The 21,359-nt window shown below is 50.4% G+C and overlaps 2 long non-coding RNA genes across 37 annotated transcripts in view; both read right to left on the minus strand.

Annotated features, from left to right (window-relative positions):
* The window catches only part of LOC128115271 (uncharacterized), a 307,172-nt gene that overhangs the window by 275,725 nt on the left and 10,088 nt on the right, over positions 1-21,359 (minus strand). For 21 of the 36 annotated variants that reach the window (XR_008220070.1, XR_008220082.1, XR_008220077.1 and 18 more), the window contains 2 exons: positions 20,592-20,665; positions 20,207-20,383 (listed from right to left, as the gene is read on the minus strand). The exons of 6 other annotated variants lie outside the window; for them this stretch is intronic. This is a non-coding gene — a long non-coding RNA (uncharacterized LOC128115271). The remainder of the gene's footprint in view (positions 1-20,206; positions 20,384-20,591; positions 20,666-21,359) is intronic. 9 more of the 36 variants (XR_008220079.1, XR_008220068.1, XR_008220080.1 and 6 more) reach the window with 1 other exon arrangement.
* Positions 1,170-4,678, minus strand: LOC128115274 (uncharacterized). Its single transcript, XR_008220098.1, has 3 exons — positions 4,514-4,678; positions 2,778-2,837; positions 1,170-2,004 (listed from the first exon to the last, which is right to left on the minus strand). It is a non-coding gene; the product is annotated as an uncharacterized LOC128115274 (long non-coding RNA).

The raw sequence follows: 21,359 nt of genomic DNA on the forward strand, positions 1-21,359 counted from the left end.
GCAGCCCCCACTGCTGTGACATAGATACCCACAATTAGGATTGCTTCCCCAACATGGGGGAGGTTTCAGTGGGAACCCCCCTTGACTCTCCAAACAAGTGTATCATGTGAAGACATGGTCTGGGGCACCCTCAGACCTCTCTCTCTGTCTCTGTCTCTGTCTCTCTCTGTCTCTCTGTCTCTCTGTCTCTCTGTCTCTCTGTCTCTCTGTCTCTCTCTGTCTCTCTCTCTCTCTCTCTCTCTCTCTCTCTCTCTCTCTCTCTCTCTCTCTCTCTCTCATTCTCTGGGTTTGTTTAATTCAAGGGTAACAGAGAGCACAGCCTACTTCAGGACTAGCTCTTCTCCAGGCCTGAAGTCAAGACTCTCTCCACCGTTCTGTCCATGACACTTCCCCACGCCATTCTCAGCCTCACAGCTGTAACATGTGACAGGTCGAACATCCTTCAACCTGACCAAGATCAAGACGATCCCCCAGGGAGCCCGTTACATGTCTTCCTTGACAGTGGTATGTTCCATTATCCTCCTCAGTCCCAGCCAGACTGACTCGGACACAAATGCAAGTCTCACGGGGAAATCATGGTAGCAAGGGATACGGAGGGATTGGAGCTATTACCCAGCATGCATAGAACACTGGCCGCCAATGTCTGACATGATGGAACAGGCCTATAATCCCAGAACTTGGGAGGTAGGGACAGAAGAGTCAGGGGTTCGAGGTCATCCTTAGCAACCTATAAAGTACCAGGCCAGCCTGTTGTTCTTTGAGACCGGGTTTCAAAAAAAACCAGAATAGCAAGAAGAGTAAGAGCACGGTGCCCAAAAGTGTCAGTATTTTCTCCAACTCTTGAGCTACAACAGAATGACCTCCCCTCTCAGCAGGCTCTTATCTACACAGGGCAATGCTGTCCTAACCGGTTGCTATGATGATGGCAGATAAGAAGAGGAAGCCCTTCCGAGGGACCTGGTCTAATGGTCACGGCATAAACAGCAACTGCCCTTTGGATCTGTCTCCTTTGTGTCACTGTCAAATGCCCCTGAAGAAATCGCAAGACTGCCACCTAACCTTCCGAGGCTGCCAGCTCTCATGCTCGCACACCGTCAGAGGGGAGACGAGTCAGGACTGTGATGGCCACAGACGGGGGTGGGGGGGTGAGGGGGTAGGGGGGTGTTCTGTGGAGAAGGAAGGGCTAAGAAAGGCTGGCATTTATAAAAGTGTCTGGGGAATACAAATGGTTGCTAACAAAAGCCATCTGGTAAGAGTTTGAATGACTCAGCAGGTACCATTTCCATCTCTAGAGAAACACGCCAGACCACCTCCATCTCTCCTGGACCCAGTCTGCAGCATAGTTGTGGGGCGTTAAAGCTGGAGACAGATGCTAGAGGGACCAGGGCTTTGCAGCGCCCTCTCCAATCACCACACAGAGTCAGCACGCAGTCCCAAGCCCACTCCTTGGAGCCCTCCATTCAGAAGAACGATCAGGGGGTCTTCGTGGGAAGGAATTCCAGAAAGGATCTGACCCGAGATGCTCTCAACCGCAGGAGGCGTTCCAAGGGTGAGCAGGTGCAGCCCCGTGGGGCTGCTCACGCATTTCCTGCTGGCTGCATCCCAGCCTGACTCGCCAGCCAGCACCCACGTTGGTCAGAGCATTCCACAAACCCTTGTACAGCCCTGGCTTCAGCTCTCTGTTCCAGAGGTTTCCCTTTGAGCCATGCCACTTTCAGATACTCAGACTGAGCAGACAGACAGAACTTTTTTATTATGATTATTCTTTTTCAATATTCCTGGATGCTCAGGGGTAGTTCGGCGGATAATCTGAAATTGAATTTTATATAACGTTGAAGCAGGAAGTGCTGACCAAAGCCCAACCCATGCCTTCAGTAGGGCTTTTGCCAGAGCAAAACTTGACGGTAGTCCTGTGCCAATCCAGTTTCCTCCGGTCTCACCATGTCGTACCGTCTGAAAGCAGCTGGTCATTCCAGTATGGATCCAGCTAAGGAACTGGGAACCCTGGAGGACACATTAGCCAGTGACTTCCCCTTGATTTAGCAGTGAAGTAGATTAATTACATTGTCTTTCCAGATGCCTCTTTTCACTGTCCCTCTCCCTCTCTTTCTCAGTCTTCCCCTCTCTTTTTCCCTCTCTCCGTCTCTTTAAAGAAAACTCTTAGTCACACCAACAGCTGGATTAGGATCCATGGGTCAGCCAAATGACCCAACTGTGTGATGAATGGGCCAGGGGTCCCCACGTCACACTGACTGCTACCGGACTCTGCTCTGAAGAGGTTTACTGATTCATGTCTTCCTCACACTGATTCGATGTGGCTGATACTCTTATACGCCCCACTTGGCAAAGGAGGGAAACTGAGGCACAAAAAGAATTAACCCTCACGGCACTGCCGTCCCTGAGTTTTATGACTCATTCTTCCCTCCATTCAATACAGCAGTATGCCAGGCACGTGCAGTGAGTGTTCCCTCTTGAGATGCCCAAGGACTGTCATATGTCTTCATCCCTGAGCCACTGGGTCTGTGACAGAGGAATCATGCACTTCCTGTATGGACACCACGGGAGTTAATGGCTCTTGAGGTCCTCTTGAGGGACATTCTCAGTGAAGGGCCCCCTGGGCCCCCTGTAAGAATTCCAGGATGAAGCCTGCTGAGTCCAACATCCATCCTGTGGGCAGCAGGAATGCATCTTCAGGCCAGTGCCTAACGGGGAAAGGCCACTGGCTAAAGTCTGTGCATGCCTTGCTGCGAGTCATTACCAGTGAGAAGGAAGCTTACCCCAGTGCCTCATCCAAACCAAACTGGACAAGCAGTATATCCTCAGCCACCACCTCTTGTCTGAAAACATACAAAGAAGGGGTTACCGAGACCGAAAATGAGCAGTCCTTTCAAGATCTGTCCATTAACAGATTTTATAAGGTTGATGGGAAAAAACACCCTACTCTCCTCCCATCCCCAGCAATGAGTTTAATACTTTCACCTATACCCAAATGCACAATCGCCACTCGCCCTAACAGGGACAATGGGGGTGGGGGAGTGCGGTAATGCACTTAGCTCTAGCAGTCATGGCAAAGAACAGCGCTTAGGTTAGGGCATGTGTGGTGAGGACAGCTGGGGCTTGGCTTCCTGGCTCCTGAACAAGACAGACTCTCCGGTCCACGAGCACAGTAATGTCAGTGGGTGTTCTGGACTTGAATCTCTCCATCCCACATCACTGGCTCTCCCTGGAGGAGCGAACGATCCTCTGTGGTTTGGAGCAGAGCTGAGTAACCCAGGGACGTCTAAATGTGCCGCCTTCCTAGAGCTCCGGCGCACCTGCTGTCAGGACAAAGAACCGCGATTCAAAGATTTCTGAGCAGGAAACATCGAAGAATGAGGTATCTTGATGAAGGCATCCGAGAGAGAATGAAAGTGAAGTGTGCTCACAGGGGCTCTGGGCCCACACTCCTCCAACCCGCCCAGCCCCAAGCCCTTCAAAGGCTTGCGGAGGCCTGTGCAGGCGCCGCTGCCTGCGCCTGCGGGCCAGTCCTCTGGACCCACCATCCACCAGACACATAGAAAGAAGGGAGAGCGCTGCTGGGGGGAGGCAGTTGTGAGAAGCAGCCCCCCCGAGAAGAGTGGCTGAAGCAGCTAAACTTCAACCTACAAGTTCAAACTCCAGCCCAGTTCCCTTGCTTGCTTGCTTGGGAGATCTGGCTGGGAGATGGGTATTGCGTAAGTGGCCTGCCAGGGCCAAAGAGGGCATGAGGGAGCTCGAAAATCCTACGTGCTTAGATGCCTTGTGGACACTGTCCAGCAGGACTGAAGATGGTGTCCGGCCAAGGGCACCTGTTACCCCAGGATGTGTTTGCCAGGCCCTGCCTGCAGCAGCGTGGCCCACAGTGTGATTGCGCCATTCCGCATCGCCGTCCAGAGCTTAAAGGCCCAGCATTCATGAAGCCCTAAAATGTGGGCTCTGAATTGACAGGACTCTTAGAGCTGGTCACCTGTGTCAACAGCTCTTGGCGCAGTGCTGGCGTCGTGGGGGAGTGGAAGGGGTCCACCCAGCTCTTGTCCAGGCGCAGCCCTGGCACACCCTCCTTCGGGAGTGGAAGCCGCTCCTGGGGAGGTGGCTGAGGCTCAGTGACAGAGGGAAGAGTGGGGACATGGGGTTAAGGGGCCTTGGTGGGGCATGCAAAGCTGTCTTCTAGCTGCACCCACGCCTCTGGAGACAGCAGCACCTGCCTTGCAGCTGGGCGCCCTCCCCTCCCCTCCCCTCCCCTCCCCCACCCCAACCCTTCCCCAGACGCCCCGCCGCGCGTCCTGCCTGCCCCGCCTGGCTCCCGCCTACACCCATCTGTGCAGCAACGGTGGGACCTTAGGACAGGACCGGCTCCTGCCGGATGCGGAGGTGGGGACCGGTGGGTTGGGGGATGTGGGGGCAGGGCAAGCAGGGAGAAGCTGAGCACACAGGAGCACAATCCTAGGCGGCAGCCAAACATTCTGGAGACAACGAAGAGGACTCAGGAACATACCTGCGTTATAGGCGCGCGAGGAAGTCTGCAGGTCTTCTATGTTTAGAGTGCATGTGTTTGTTTATTTAATTAGCTTACAGTAACAGGCTCTCGGATGGCAATGGCAGCCATGCTTTTCTGTAGTTGACTCTCATCCCCTCCTCCCTCCCATTTCCATGTCCCTTGCTCCAGTGCCCCCTTTTCTTCTTGCTCCCAAGATTGTCATTCCCACCACTTCCTTTAAAGCAACCCCCCCCCCTTCGTCTCAAGGACCCCTTTCTAGTTTCCTGGCCTTTATCCACATTTGCTCCCACCTAGATACACATTTAACAGTGAGAAAGGAGGATCCAGGATCGGCATAAAAGAGAGAACACAGGGTAGTTGTCATTCTGTGCCTGGCTTAGCTCGCTTGGAGTTCAGTCCTTACAGAGAGCAAGAGGGAGCAAAGAGATGAGGTCCAGGGGTGTATCTCGAGGTACCAAGTGACAGAAAAGCTGCCTGTGCGCACTCATAGCCCGGGTTCGAGCAGTCTCTGTAGATTGCCCAAAAGTGAAATACAGGGTGCAAAGCTGGGTGAGAGGCCCCATATAAGGGAGCGCGGAGCCCGCCCACGGAACTGCTGGCTCCTCGGCTGGAGGTGTGTATAAACAGGAACCTGCTATTGCATTCTTCAGAGGTTAGCTAAGAGATGCAGGTGCAGCCTACCTGGTGCTTATCTTCTTGGCTTTTACCCGCTAGAAATATTTATCCCTGGGTGCCTACTGTCTTGCCTACTCGAGGTAGGAGCCTATTGAGTTTCCGGCCCTTTCTGTTGGTTGTTTTAAGTTTTTTTGTTTTTGTTGTTGTTTGTTTATTCTTCCTTATTACCTCCTTGATCCAAGGCAGCAGTTTGAAAGTCCATTAAAGACTGTGAACCGCTCTGGCACGCCCCATCCCACTGTCTGCCCTCTGAACAGGTCAAATCAGCTTTCCAGGTGTTAAATAACATTGAATAATAATTGTGTAATCAGCATAAAAGTTAAGTGCTGTGGTCCAAGGCAGGGAAAGTGCCTTGCGTCTGCTGCCACTGGCTGTCATGCTTCCTGGAACTCTTAGGGATCCTGCGCCTCTGGTACAGAATTTGTCACATTGGTTGTTGGTGGATTTACTTGAAAAATCTTAATTTCCAACTGGGGGTATGAATGCTTTTTAAATGTGCTGCGTGGGCAGTTTGAAGAAGCCAACAGGGCAAACGTTCTCCTTTCTCTGCCTTTGCATTTCTTCCTCCAGGTGGGAAGGGCAGCTGCTCTAATGGGGTCACACTGCAGGCTAACTAGCCATTTATTTGCCTGACAACATCTCCGATCTGCCAGGTTCTTTTTGTGTGCACGGTGTATTTCATACTAAAATAAGGCTTATTACCTTACTCACGCCATTACAACACACACCCTGGTGTGGGGGCAGGACAGGAGTCTACGGGACTCCTATGCTTTCAGGTGCCTAGAGCAGAGCCAGGAAAATGCCAGCCCCAGCTTCACACCTACACCAGCTCTTCTGCTTGGCTACTGGCCTGCCTGGAACCAGCTTGACCTCTGGAAGCTGGCGTAACGGAGCGCTGACTGAAATTAATGTCAAGATTCAAACCCAAGCCTCCAGGCATGAGATGTTCGTTATGACATCCCACCCACCTCAGCCCTGAGCCCAGGTTGCACAACACACTGACAGAACCAGACAGCGCTTTGAGGCAGGGACCATTGGTTAGGCGGTTCCTACAAATGGACTTCTCAAAAGCCACACACAGTGAGTCCCAGACTTTTCTCTGGCTCTCCCAATGGCACATGCCTCTTCTCTGTTAGAAATGTCACTTTCTGCTTCTTCTGGGTACAGATATCTTGCCACACCTACAGGCACACAGGCATTTGGCACACCAAATTCACCGGTGATCCCCTGCAGCCCTTGGAAATAGGGAGCGATGACTTGGGGCCACGTGGCCATTTCATTCGGGCCCCTGTTTTGATGAAATGGTATCATCCCTTAGTCCACTGGGCTCTGTCTACCCGCAGTACTTTCATGGCTCATGTTTGAAGCCCCGTGATCATTTCTCTGACCACAGACACAAACAGGCTCTCCGCCGATTCTGCCTACGTCTCCTCAGTGTGGAGGTCCTAAGACAGGAGGTCGGCTTGAGTTCCCGGTCTCTCATGCCCCACACCTTTGCTTACCCTGGAGAAGCTCCATGTGTGAGGACAGGCCTCTGATAGATAGGAGAGCACCTCCCTGAAAACACCAGAGGGTACTGACCCAGAGTCCTCCGAACAACACAAGGCCTCAAAGAATAGCTCTGGACCTCAAAAGTGTTCCTGGCCCAGACTAAGTAAGATGCACACATTCCAGGGCCTGGAAGTATTTGCTGTGTGGATGAAAAACCCAAGTATAAAGAACAGAATCCACAGGGACACTGTCCACTGTCCCCTTCCCGGGCTGGCCTCTTCTTCTTTCTGTGTTCCTAGGCCAGCTATTGTAAGACTTTCCAACTTTGTGGGTTACTTCAGTTTTTTTCTTTTAAAGTCACAGGAATTCTACTGTCTTAGTTAGGGTTTCTGTTGCTGTGATTAAACACCGTGACCAAAAAGCAAGCTGGGGAGGAAAGGGTTTATGTGGCTTACACGTCCATATTGCTGTTCGTCATTGAAAGAAGTCAAGACAGGAATTCAAACAGGGCAGGATTCTGGAGGCAGGAGCTGATATAGAGGCCATGGAGGGGTGGGTGCTGCTTACTGGCTTGCTCCCCATGGCTTGTTCAGCCTGCTTTCTTGTAGAACCCAGGACCACCAGTCCAGGGATGGTACCACCTACAATAGGCTGGGCCCTCTGCATCAATCACTGAGAAAATGCCCTACAGGCAGATCTTATGGAGGCATCTTCTCAATCGAGGTTCCCACCTTTCGGATGACTCTAGTTTGTGTGTCAAGTTGGCATAAGACCAGCCAGCACAGCACACCTATCTTTCATTTTTGTCAAGGAAAGCGACATTTGAGCAGCTGCCATTGCTATCTCATCAAAGGACAAGAGATGCTGCAGGGCAGGACACTCGTGAGGGAATGACACCTGCTGATGACCTTTCTTCCTTCAGTGGGACCCCTGACAACTCTTTCAAATGTTGACACCAGCTTGGGAAGTGCCCATAGGGACATAGTCCGTTTGGTCCTGCCGGATACTGTGACCTCGCTTCCCACCCTCTGCTGTTCCACACGCCTTTCCCTGACTGTCCGTTTCTGTATCAACAACAGCCTTCCCTTCTCTCTCACCCTATCTGACTCCTCTCCTTGACGTCCAGAAAAAAGTCCCTTGTTCAACAACCTAGAGCTGTCCCCTGCCTGAGGCTTCCTGCCCCATAGGCAGTCCACCCCTCTTGTGGAGAGGACTCCAAGCCCAGCCATGTCTGTTTCTCAACAGTGGATCTTCATTCCTTCACTTCCATGGTCCTGTCCCCAGCAGGAGGCTAGTGAACAATCCTGTTATTGACCTGAAGAACTTTTAAATACACACACACACTCACACACACTAAATACACACAAACACACACACACACACACACACACACACACACACACACACACACACACGTGTGCACGCAAACACACATACACATGAAAAGAAGAAAAAGAAAAACAGAACCAAACCTCCAACCTAATTGCTATCCAAAGAAGATTTCTGATCACCGCCGTTACCAGTTTTGGAGGCTCGGTAAACATCTAGTCCCTTTCAGCAGGCCAGGAGCTTACCCACCATGACATCGCAGGCCCCAACATAAACAGTGTCCCAGGGATGCTCTTAGATGGGAGGCAGGCAGTGTGGGACTGACATTCCCCTGGCCTAAAGTGTCCCTGCCTTCCTCCAACTCCTGCCGATCTTTCAAAACTTCCATCAGGTGCCACCTTCTCCAAAGAGCCTTCGTCTCCTCTCCCAGCCTTTTCCAATTTCTTCCGCTCTGGATTCCAACCTCACTTCTAGACCTTCAAATTAGCATTTAATTATAACCCTGTCTTGTCTGTTCCCCCACGGTTGCATGTGGGTTATTCTGGTCTCCCTAAGTGGATGGTAGTGGGCAGGGCCGACGTCTTCACGTCTTTCTCTTTCCTGGGTCCTGCCCAAGGGGACCAGGTGTAGTGCTCGGCACTCGGAGGAGCGCTAAGTCCCCACCAGCTGGTGGCTTAGCTCTTTCTACACTGTCAGTCTCTCTGGCAGCTCCTTCATGAGCAGAGAGAGGAAGCTGCAGGAAAGTGAGACCCTTGTCACTGGCTGACAGGGATTTATCCTGCCCTCCTTACAGCAGAGTGGTGGGGAGTCCCACCTTCCCACAGGACACTTGTTGGGAAGTTCAAGGAGAAAAAAAAAGCAGGCAAAGCTGTGTTGCAATGTGTTATACCACCTACCTAAGTACATTGGGACAGGGTGTAGGACACAGCTCTGGGAAGAAGCCCTGCCTAAAGGTGCAGAAGAAAAAGGAAAGGTTTTCTCAAAGGAGCCCTACACAGTACCCTCAGAGGTGGCCTAAAGAACAGACTCAATCAAGCTGGGTGGATTCCACTGTGTCTCCAACATCCTCCAGCAGCAGGACACTAGTGATGGTACCCTCCATAACTCAAGGTGCCATGTGGGTCATGGGCATCCCAGGGACATTTCCATCACCAGCTGCTTTCAGTCGGTGCCCTCCATAACTCAAGGTGCCATACGGGTCATGGGCATCCCAGGGACATTTCCATCACCAGCTGCTTTCAGTAGGTGATGTGGACCCTACCAGAAGCCTGAGCGGGGGTGGAGGTGGGGGAACTCTGCATTTTGGATACTTTCTGAGATGTTCTCTGTACACTCTTGATCCAGGGCATCGGGTTCTAGCCAGTGCTAGCACTTCCCCGGCCGCCATCATGTCTTATGATATGTAACGCCTTCCATTCTCTGTTGAGGAATGATCCTTGCCCTTGTGACTCACCCACCAACTGGTCCATATTGGAACAATGCCAGGAGTTCGTCCATGCCATCTCCTAGACCAGAAGAGCTGGTCTACGCGTAGCCTTAGGACCCAGGTCAGGCCAACTAGGCAAAGTCAGGACAGGTCCAATCACCCTGGAAAGTTGATTGTGTCTTTCTCAAGGTGAAAATGAGAGAGGATGTTGGGACATTGACTGCTGTGTGCCACCCTACAAGTGGATGGATGCATGATGACTGTACGACATCTTAGAGAAGATACTGGTGTTAGCAGCGCTATGCACCATCCTACAGAGGATGCCAGAGTTACCGTCACTACCATGCATCAGCTCACAAGGTGTTGGGGTGTGATCCATGGTGTATAAAATACCATGGCTACTTTGTACCTAAAAGTGGACTGAATAAAAAGAACAGAAAAGAGACACCTCATGCCATGACCTTCTCTAAGCCTGGATGGCAGAACGGGTCTAAATAAACTACTGCATCGCATACCACTAAACTCTCTTCAACGCCCGTCACCTCGCTTGGGTGACTTGCCAATTAAATGAGTTCTCATGACCATAGGGCCCACTGCACTGCTTTGAGCCGCAGCAGATGCTGCTATCACTGAGGCCAGGCCGGGGCTGTGCCCAGTAGTGATGACCACGGCCCTCCAAGCTGCCCTTTAAAGTCTGCAAAGACTTTCAACAGCTTCATGGTGTAGGAAAAGCTCCAGACTGGTCATGCTGACCCATCTTTGACTCATCTTGAGGACCATCCTCTCACAGAAAATAAAAACTGGAAGGAATGAAAACCAAGGGCTTGAAGGTTGTAAGTAGCAGACCAGAGGCATACAGTCACATGACATAACACCCTAACATAGCATAACATAAGTTCAGTCTAGCTTCCTGGGGGAGAAGTGGCCTTCCCTCTGACAATGCATCCTACTACTTTCCAAGGATGGAGAGCAGCCAACTCACAGGAGTTTCAGCACCTGTGAGGGGCCAGACTTGGATCACTCCTGGTTTTCCCTTTATTCTCTGAAGCGAGCCTTGCCACGAAGAACATGAGTTCTCTGCTATTGCTTCTAGCTCTCAATTACCCTGGACACACCTCTCTATCAGTGCACACCTGTTATAGACAGTCACAGATAGACCGACTCCTGTATCAGGGCACTCTTACTTCAGAGAGTCCCCACTGTGCACACTCATCCATTAATGTACGGTGAACCCAGGCAGTCACAGCCAGACCCGCGCCTTCCTCCCTGTAAATCTACCATGTGCACATGCAGAGATCGGAGGATGGCATCACATCCATCACTCTCTCTCTCTCTCTGTTACCTCTTTCCTTTGAGACAGTCTCTCACCTAGAGCTGTGCTGGTAGCTAACAGGTCCCAGCAATCCTCCAATCTCTGATGCCCCTCAGCACTGGGGTTGCAGGCGCATGCTTGGCCATACCCCGCTTTCTATATGAATGCCAGAATCCTAGAGCACTCAGGCCTTCCAGCTTGTGTGGCAAACACTCTTACCCACCACGCAGTCTTCTCAGGGCCCCATTTACAGCACTCCTGAGCAAGACTTGATAGTCTTGACAGTTTTGCAAAGACTCTACAAGGCCAGTTTATAGAAATTATTTTCCCAACAGTCTTTATTTCAGGAGGACTTTTCTATATACCTATGCTGCAAGGTGATTATACATTCTAATTTAAATTTAGACTGAAAGTTTTGGTTTAGCCAGAACTACAGACATTATGGAGAAGCAGCTCAACTTTCAATGACTGAAAAAGCAAAAGTCCCTCATGTATCCTTGCCACCCCATCTTATTATTCACTGCCTCCCACTCATATTACTATATGCTCATATAATAGATGCTCAATAAATGTACATGGCCTTCCAGTAGTCGTAGTTAGTCAGAAGGGAGAAGTGCATGCATCAAATCCATGTCAACGTACTATCGTCCTCCTCCATACTAAGCTCACTGGGCACTGTTTTCACACTTTCTGCACTAAGTTGGATCTGTTCTCCAAAGTTATTAGAAGGTCAAGGACACATGTCTGTTAAACTGATCCCCTCCATCTTCTGCCTGAATCTCAGCTGCCTCCTTAGTGGAATTAGGAGCAAGTGGTGAACTGAAAGGAAGGTGGCTGTGGGCTTCACCCTGGGCCTCCTCTGATCTCACATCCAGATATGCCATGCCATGGGTGGGTCCACTATGTTCTCAAAGCACACATATAACAAAACTACAAACCACACACATAAGTGTACTCATGTAATGCTTTCCACAAATCTATCTTATCTCCCATTTCCAATAATCATCACCCACCCTTTGCCCACAAGAAAAGTATTGCATCAGCAAGATGCGAAGAGAATTCTTTTTTTTTCTTTCTTTCTAGCACTTGCAACTAAGGATGACCATGCCCACTGAGCCTGGCAGGGAAATCCACTCTTGTCCACTTCAATACAGGTGGCAGGGTTTTTAAGAAAGGGAAGTTGATGGAATTCAACTCATCTTTCAGATGAGTATGGATGGCCTCAGTTCCCACAGTTGACTAAAGAGGTTGCCACTGCCCATGGGGGTCAAGAAGTACCTTCCTAGTGAGTAAGTAACCTTACTGTGAAGGTGGACCCTGGAGCACGTAGGTTTACACTATAGTCTGAAATGCTGGACAGAGGTTGAAGAGAGCAGAATAGCTTCAGGATCCTGTAAGCAGATCCCACTGAGTGTTTCAAGATGTCCCACGGAACCTCTGTCAGTCCTTCACCTTGTGGCCCTTGCTGCCCATGAACAGGAGGCATCCATGTTTGGGTGTAACCACTATCACCATCCAACTCTTCCCAAACTGAAACTCTTGTCCCAACTAAACACTAACTCCTCCTTCCTCCCACTACCTGCCTGGGAAGAAGCAAGCCTTCCTTACCAAGCATTGTGTTGGAAAGATCTGTCCACATGAACACTGGCCACATACAGGACACCTTAACTGCTGCACAGTAGTCTACTTAATGACGTGAAAATCCATTTATTCCCTCATCCTAGCGCTGGCATTTAGGGTGGCTTCAAATTTTCCTCAGTAGGAACAGGGATACAGCAGTATTTTTCTGCACAATTGCACTACAGGTGTGAGAAATCCCCTAGGGTATGTCCCTGGAAGGGGACGCTGACACAGAGGTGTGCCATTCTAGGTGTCTGCCAGATATTGCCAAATTGTCCTCCAAAGAGTCTGTAGGGAGTTGCTTCTTCACACATCACCCATGACATGTGACAGCTCCTGTTGCTTCACTCCCATCTCCAGGCCTTAGGAGACCTGGGTTTTTGCAATCGGATAGGTGTGAGATACAATCTCACTGTTGCTTTGCTGTGTTCCTGTCTCCCTGGGCTGAGCATGCTCTCCCATCTTGACTGGTCTTTCAGGTTCTCCTCTCCATGAACTGCACTAGAGGTAGATTCACACAATGTTTCTTCCTGTGACTTCGTGTCTTCTCGGAGCAGTGTCTTCAAGGGTCACCCATGTGGGAGCAGGGGTCAGAACGGCCCTCTGCCAGAAGGCCGACTCATAAACCGTTGTGTGTCCATGCTCCGATCTGCCTGCTCATTCATCTGGCTTGTTTTCACCATTTAGTTCTCATGAATAACCCTGCTGTGGGCACTGGCGCACACACACACACACACACAAACAAAAAACAAAAAAAACAAAAAAAAAAACAATAACAACTACCCAAACCCCTGCTTCCTGTCCTGTAGGTGTGTTCCCAGAGAAATTGTATCACAGACTGAATGTCTAACTTTCGGCTCTATTGACATTCTTTTTTTTTTTTTTTTTTTTTCCCCCCCCCCCGAGACAGGGTTTCTCTGTATAGCTTTGCGCCTTTCCTAGAACTCACTTGGTAGCCCAGGCTGGCCTCAAACTCACAGAGATCCGCCTGGCTCTGCCTCCCAAGTGCTGGGATTAAAGGCGTGCGCCACCACTGCCCGGCCTTCTATTGACATTCTTAATGCTTGTCCTCCATGTTTTGTATTTGTTATAAATATCCCCCAATCTCCCCATTATATATCTGTGTCTGTTTATTATCCACGAACTGCAATGCTAGCACAAAGTTCAGTAGCACAAAGTTATTTCCCTCGCCCAGCATTGGAAGACATTCTCCTGTGGTTTTCCTTTCTCCATTTCTGTATCTAAATTGACGGTGTGTGTGTGTGTGCTGTAAGGTGGGGATCTGATTTGATTATTTTTTCTGGTATGATAAACAGATAACTGGAGAGCAAATCCCTGCGTTTCCCAGTGGTTCACAATTCTACGTCTGTCTGAGGCCAACTACCTGAATGGTTAGTTCCCAGTTCCCAGACACCCATCCCTATGGTTAATCCATTTTGAATTCTTGGCCCAGTATTGACCTGTCTTCTCTGCAACAGCTTTTTCCTAAGTTTTATTCTCCACAGAACAAATTCCATGCCACACTTTTCCTTCCAAAGTGTCTTAATTGTGTTTGGCCCTTTACTCTTGCATGTAAATTCAAGTTCCCTGAACTTAGAGTAACAGTTTAGGCTGAAAGATGAGCTACTGCACCTTTCCATTTTATGATTGCATGTGGCATTCCCATGACCACGAAGGAAAGGAGTTCCAGGCTTAGAGCTCCAGTACAGCACCCCTTCTATCAAATTCAGAGGCCGGAGCCTCACCCCAGTAACTTCTGGTGCCTTCCTCTGAGTGTCCAGGCTCGGCTCCTTCACTCGTTCAGTGAGCACTAATCAAGACCAGTGGGTCCCTTGGTTCTGGCTGTAGGTACGTTTTCTTCTCCTAGGACAGAGCTTTGTGACCTGAAGCCATTGCTCAGCAATTAAGATCACTGGATGCCCTTGCAGAGGACTGGGGTTCAGTTCCCAGCACCCACATGCTGGCTCACAATCACCTGTATCTCTAGTTCCAGAGGATCTGATACCCTCTTCTGGCCAGAGAGCATGTGGGTGAGGGCCATGCTGACTCCAGCTAACCCACCCTAAGGAGAGCAAAGCACAGAACCAGACAGACCATCAATTTAACCAGTTACTGCCAAGACAAAACACAATGGCCAAGTCCATTCCCAACGGCCACACATCCTCTCTGTAAAGGCAAACTGCAGACTAGCCAGGAAGCAGAGGTATAGTCAGCTTTTGCTGGGTGACCTCAGAATGAGAGCAGAGAGGCTTGTGTTTAAGCTAAATGTGTTCTTGACACCAGGTGGCCTTAAGCTGCTAATGGAGCTTTGTGGACAGCTGGAGGGGACCTATCCCGCCCGGGCCAGGAAACTTTCCCTTTCAGTGTTCAGTCCATGAGTCCACACCCTGACTGCCTTCCTGCTGCTTCCAAGACAATAGCGCCTTTTCCTCCCATACACCTTCTGCCCGTGGACACAGCAGTCCCAAACAGCTGTAATTGACACATGTTTAGAAGATAGTCGGGAGATGTAGGCTCTCTGATGTAAATTATAATTGACTCTTTATATGAGCAAATTCCAGTTCGGGGGACGTGAAGGCAGATTTGAAAGGTCCAGCAAAGAGACAGAGGCTCACAGAGGCTAAAGGACTCTGTTATCTGAGGCCGCTGGGCTCACAGCTACCTGGACCCACTGCAAGGCAGGCACTAGACTAACTGAGAAGAGGAGGTGTCAAAAGCTAAGTGACTGAGTCTGGCATCTAACCACATAGGTCTCTGAGATGAAGAGCCCGGAAAGTGAGTCACAGACTCCTGCTCTTATAACGTCCACAGAACCTACCTAGTCTGTCACAGCTTGTTTGTGGGGGGAGGGGGTGATATACCATAGGACTTGAGACCCACCGCATCTCTTCCTGATGTTGGAGTCACTGCCTCCCTCCAGGGTCTGCTCAGCCCCCACTTTTTTCCGAATCTCCATCCCCTGCCTACCCCGTGAAGCTCCTCCTCACAGTCCTAAGGGTGCTGCCTCCATTTCTTTTCCTGTCGCTGTGATAAAATACCCTAACGAAAGCGACTGAAGGGAGGAAGGGTATGTTACGGCTCACAGCTCAGAGGTACAGAGCAGTCAAGGGCAGGAGCTTGAAGCAGCTGGTCACATGGCATCCGAACGTGTGCTGTTACCCAGCCCCCTTCCCCCACTGATACAGTCATTCACAGCATCCCACAGGGAAGGGTGATGAGCATGTGGGTCTTCTCACCTCAGTTATCCTAACCAAGATATAACCCCTACTGTCATGCCCAGAGGCCCATATCCCAGGTGACCCTTGATTCTATCAAGTTGACAACATTGACCATCAATAGGTATTGATGACCCTTATTTCTGGTCCATCCCCAAAGATAGAGATCCACCCTACCAATGTGTCCTGAATCAGAGCCCTTTGCTCTCACCATAACTATCTCCTCCTCCCAAGCACAGTGCCTCTGTGCTGTCAACGCCTCCATTCCTGTCTACTAGATAAAGGTACCCTGCCTTCCAGGGCCTGGGAGCATAAGGAAAAATATGTGCTATCCACTTAGCACATAAATACTGAGTCCCCGTGGGGTGGATATGTCCCTGTGAACTGAGTCCTGGAAAAAAAAAAATCAAGACACCAACTCTACCATGCACTGAACAGACAGCCTAGAGACTGTTGGGGTAACCTCACTCTGACCCCCTTTCCCTACCTGTAAAGGGGGGTATGTGGCCTCTGAACTCTGCTTCGTCATTGATAGCCTATGGTTCTCTATGCAGGAACATTTTTAAGTACTGCTGGAGTATAGGCTAAAATCACTAATAAACTTATCAGAAACATAGAGAAAGCCTTATTCCAATGAAGCATAAGCTCTCTCAAGGTTGCTATGATCCTCGACAGTGGTTCTAAGTAACTCCTTGAAAGTCGGCCCTCTGAGGCTGCGAAGGTCCATTTCAATTGTCAACTTGATTGGAGGCCATTAATGAGACATATTGCAAGTTACATTTCTCCTCAGGAGGAGTCTCTGTGAAGACACCCTGAGAGTTGTCTGGGAATCTCCATGTACAAATGTCCACTCTCCAGGCTCCTATACCTCACGCAGCAATCCCTCTGTCGAAGGAAAATGGCGGCCGCGTTCACCCTAGACCTCACTTGGCTGCCGTTCTGCCTACCTTTGCCAACAAAGCCACTTCCTCGTCCCTGGGGCACCTCGGGATCCCACTTCTTCTCCCTTCTTGACTTTCATTTCTCAGACCTTGTCTTGAGCCACATCCTTTGTGTTAGAAACAGTTCCCACTTCCTGTGGGCCCAGCACCTTCAGAGCACTTCCCCTGCACATACCGCTATGTGCAGTCCTGACACGTGAATCTTGAGGAGCTTTCCAAACGCTGCTGTCTACCCTGATAGGAAACTAGCAAAGTCAGGGGGCTCTCTGTAAAACCTTCAGTGTGCCGTGGACCCCCAGGGTCCAGTGTGAGATGGTACCAACCCTCCAGTTCCTTCCTCAAAGATAAAGAAAAGACTCCCAGAGTGGAGGGAACCTGAGACTGCCACCTGACACTATTTTTTTCCATTGTCCTAGGATAAAGGGACGTGGGTCACTATTTGAATCCCAGCTTATTGTCTTCAGCCCTTGACCTCTCTGAGCCTCAATTTAATAGTCAAATGAGAGCCTTCTCTATTACAAGGTGGGTCATAGATTCTGTGGGCCAGAGAAGCCAAGTGCTGCAGACAGAGAGAGACAGGCCTGCTTCCTGGGTGAGGAGGGAAACATCAAAGCTGAGCCCACCCAGTTCCCAGTGACGCCGGTGGGGGATCTGCTTTGGGGGAATGCTGTGAAGCGTGCTGGTCTTTATCCTGGGAACATGAGCATCCTCAGTCCCCCTTTTGAGGGCATAAAGCACGAGACCGAGTTCTCAGACCTCAGCAGAGAAGCTACTTCACGCAGCAGACAGAGGTTAACGCAGAAACTCAAAAGTAGCCAAACTGTGAAAAGTAAGTGTCTGTGGGGAGCACAGCTCCATTTATGGAACTGCGCGCTCTCTCTCTCTCTCTCTCTCTCTCTCTCTCTCTCTCTCTCTCTCTCTCTCTCTCTCTCTCTCACACACACACACACACACACACACACACACACACACACACACACACACTCACACTCACAGGATTAGGGACCATTGTGGAAGAGAGAGCAGAGAATTCTCAGAGCCAGAGGTCATGAAGGACCGTCTGGCTTCTGGTCAGGATGGACTGTTGAGCCAAGGATTCACAGTAGCCATGGTTACCTGCATGAAACCCACACAAGACCAAGCCAGCTGACATCCCAGCATGCATCACGAGTCGAAGACATTCTACAGTGCTCCTGAGCCCCTGTCTAGCTGAGGAACTATTGGAAGTAGGTGGCTGCTGGTAAAGGGAGTTGGGTTGTTTTTCCTTTTTTTAAGGGTGTGGCCCCTGGTAAACCAAACTCACTCCAGTAGAATATATCCATGAGTATATGAGCAGCACAAATTGGAAACTGTCAGGTGGTGGGGGTGGGGGCGACAAAGACAAAGTTGGAACATGTACAAAATTCTCAAAGAATTGATAAAAAAATACATTTCTTTCTTTCCTTCTTTTTTTCTTTTCTTTTCTTTCTTTCTTTCTTTTTTTTTTTTTTTTTTAAAGAATGAGGCTAAGGTGTAAATGCTTTTCATCCCCACTCTGGGAGAAACAGGGCTGTCTGGCACACTGCCATTCCACAACCCTCTCCCAACAGTGTCCTTTGTGACTCTGGAAGAAAGAACATGCTTTTCCAAGACTCCTTTGCCAAGGCCCATGGGTATTGCAGAGAGGCCCCTGGCTTTGCCTGCCTCTGTCATGAGACAATTCTTAGAAGCATGACTAGCTCTAAACCTGTCAGGGGACCTTCCCTTCAGGACAAAAGAATCTATGTTCAATCAGCGGTGACCATGGTGGCCATCATCCCTTCCCCAGGGCTGTGAATACTGCTCCCAAATGCACTGAAATGACAGTGCCTGCCTTTCCATATTTAAAATCTACAGCAAGAAGAAAAACAAAAACAAAAACAAAAACAAAACAAACAAAAACAACCCACTGCCTGCCTTCTCCACTGTAAGGCATTCTACAGAGCCAGGGTCTCATGCTCCAGGCCAGCTCTTCCCCAACCCCAGCTCCATTGGCTACAGGGCCTCATGGTCCAGGCCAGCTCTTCCCCAACCCCGGGCTCAGTTGGCTAATTACATGGACTTGGCCCTTGGCAGTGCCCAGGTGGCCAACACCTGAGCTTCCTGACCAGGTGTTTCTGGGTGAAACAGGCTTGGCTGGTGCCTTTAAGGACGTGGGAAGGGAGCAAAAGACAAAAGCTACCGAGAATCGAGATGAGGAGTGGACAAGGTGGACAACCATGGGAGCTGCTGCAGAAATAAAACCCAGTGCCCATCCGGGGGGACACGATGGGGGGTGAGGTCCTTCGGCATGCCTCTGAGCAAGTGCCGTGACAGAGAGGGTGAGACGTCCGACGCTCTGACAGCTGTCAGCTCTGTGACCTTGAACTTCCGCTCTCCCTTCTGTAAAAAACGAGATTAATAATGCCTACCTCCTAAAGGCCCCATAATTCAGGAGACGGTGTAGGCAAAGCTTTTGGAGATGGCACTGGTTACTTCCCTCGGTGCTGTGGCAAATTACCTGACACACACAGCTTGAGGGAAAAAAAACTTCCTTCTGGCTCCTGGCGGGAGGCAGAGAAAGCCCTGCAGTGGGGGTGTGAACCACGCGGCGTCTGCAGCTGGGAAGCAAAGAGACATGCACGCCAATGCTCATCTCACTCTCATTTTTATTCATTCCAGGACCAGCCACCTTTTGGGTGTATCTCCTCACCTCCATTCATCTAGAAACTCTCTCTCTCGTGATGGAGGTTTGTCTCCAAGACTATTTAAGACCCTATCAAGTTCATAATCAATATTAATCATCACAGCAATTACCAATGGAGAGCTGGTAGGAGGCTCATCATGGCCAGGTCCCCTAACTGGAGTGAGTGGCTAGAAATTCTGAGGGCAGGGTTCTCAGGGCAAGTTGGTAGCTGGGCCCCACAGACTGAATATGGCAAGAGGCACCTTCCCCTTCCTGGACACCCACAAAAATCACCCTTGGGTTCTGTGGGCCCCTGAAGAATTGCGAGAGAACCCAGAAGCATGAATTTGGTGCGTTTCCTGAGAGAAGTCACAATGCTTAGCTTCCCTTTTGTTTCCAGAGTCCAGGGCCCAAGTAGCCACCAACAGAGACTAGGGACAGCCCGGTTCCAGGATGTGTACACCGGGGGCCAAGAAATTGGTAAAAGGCAGACAACATGCTCAGGTGGGGGGGTTCCTCACCTCTCACCCCTCCCAGCAGGCTTCCTCAGATGGCTGATAATCTCCATGGCAACCTAGAAGTCCTGGTCACCTGAACTCCCCACCGCCGCCTACCTGGCCTACCCAGACAGCTCCTAGGATAGTCCCGGCTGCACTCAGCCACCAGAGATCCCTGAGCAAAGGTGATTCTGCATTGCTTTGCAGAACTGTGAGGCGAGAACTTTGGTCCTGAAACCAGGTGCCGAGATGACAAACACTTCCCCTTAACGGTCGGGGCTTTATCGAGCAGGGAATCAGGGCTGATGAACACTAGAATAATCAACCCGATTGAAGCAAGGACATTAACGGGCCAGAATAGCAGGCCATGGCCTGTGGGTAGTTTCCGGAGCGCTAGGAACCCAAGTGGCCGCTGCTGTCAGCCTTTCTACGATAGCTGCACCCGAGAACACAGCCACTTCTCATCATGGCTTGAAAAGAAAGAAAAGAAAAAAGAACTACTTGGGTTTCAGCAGGGTGCAGCCCTCGCCAGCTAGCCTCTGGACCTCGGGAAGTGCTCTTTCCGTCTTCATGGTGGTCACCTCAAGTGCATTTAGGCAGGAAAGCCAATGGAGGAAATCATCAACTCTATCAGGATATGAGGAGTTGAGGTGGAGGGAGCACCAGGCTCTCCCAGCCCTGCCAGACAAAGAACAAAGGCAGGAATTGAAAGCAAAGGACAAAGACACAGGCCTTTTCATTTAACTTCAAGGGCAAGCTCTTCAGGTCGGCCAGCGGCGGGCAGCAGCGTTTGCCAACCCCTCACCTTGGCTTCTCCCCAGGGGAAGGGGAAGCATCTCCAGCCCCTCTGAAGAACCCATAAAACGGCTTTTCAAGTAGGACTGACCTTTCACAAGATGAGAACTCTGGCTTTCTCTTCAGGAAGAAGGAGAACTGTGGGACACAAGGCTGGAAATACACCTGCAGGACCCACAGACTAAATGAGTAGCTTCCCCAGGGACCTGGTCTGCTCTGCATTCATCCGCCCAGGATTTAGTAAATAAACTCTTCCCTCCCTGGCCCTGTGGGAGCTTTGGGGTGTTAGCACATGTGACTCTGCGATTTGGGGGAGCAGTTACAGGGAGAGATGGATACCAGCAGACAGGTGGTTGTAACTTGGACTAGCTCCCCCAGGGGAGGTGGGGCAAGGGGAAGGGGAGCCACTGCTACACTTGGAAGTTCAAGGCCAAGGCCGGGGCATTTCATTGTATGGGAAAGGGGGGACAGGATTAGGAAGGGAGATGCCGGAAGGGCAGCGATGGGAGTTCTAGCTTCTCGTGTCCCTGGGCCTCATCAGAATGCCTGCCACTGAAGTCAGGGTGATGGTTCTGTGGGTAAAGTGCTGACCTGTGCACAGGTGAGCGCCTGAGTCAGAGGCCTCAGAGCCCACTTAGAACTGGCATGGTGGCACATGCCTAGCATCACATGCTTCGAGGGTGAGATGGGAGGAGAATCCCCAGAAGCTCTCAGGCACTCACACAGATTATACACATCACACACACACACACACACACACACACACACACACACACACACACACACACACACATATACATCTTACACCATACCACACACCACACACACCACACACACACACACATATACATCTTACACC

Source organism: Peromyscus californicus, unplaced genomic scaffold (genome assembly GCF_007827085.1).
Source record: "Peromyscus californicus insignis strain IS unplaced genomic scaffold, ASM782708v3 Scaffold_1__1_contigs__length_55948999, whole genome shotgun sequence".
NCBI classification, from domain to species: Eukaryota; Metazoa; Chordata; class Mammalia; order Rodentia; family Cricetidae; genus Peromyscus; species Peromyscus californicus.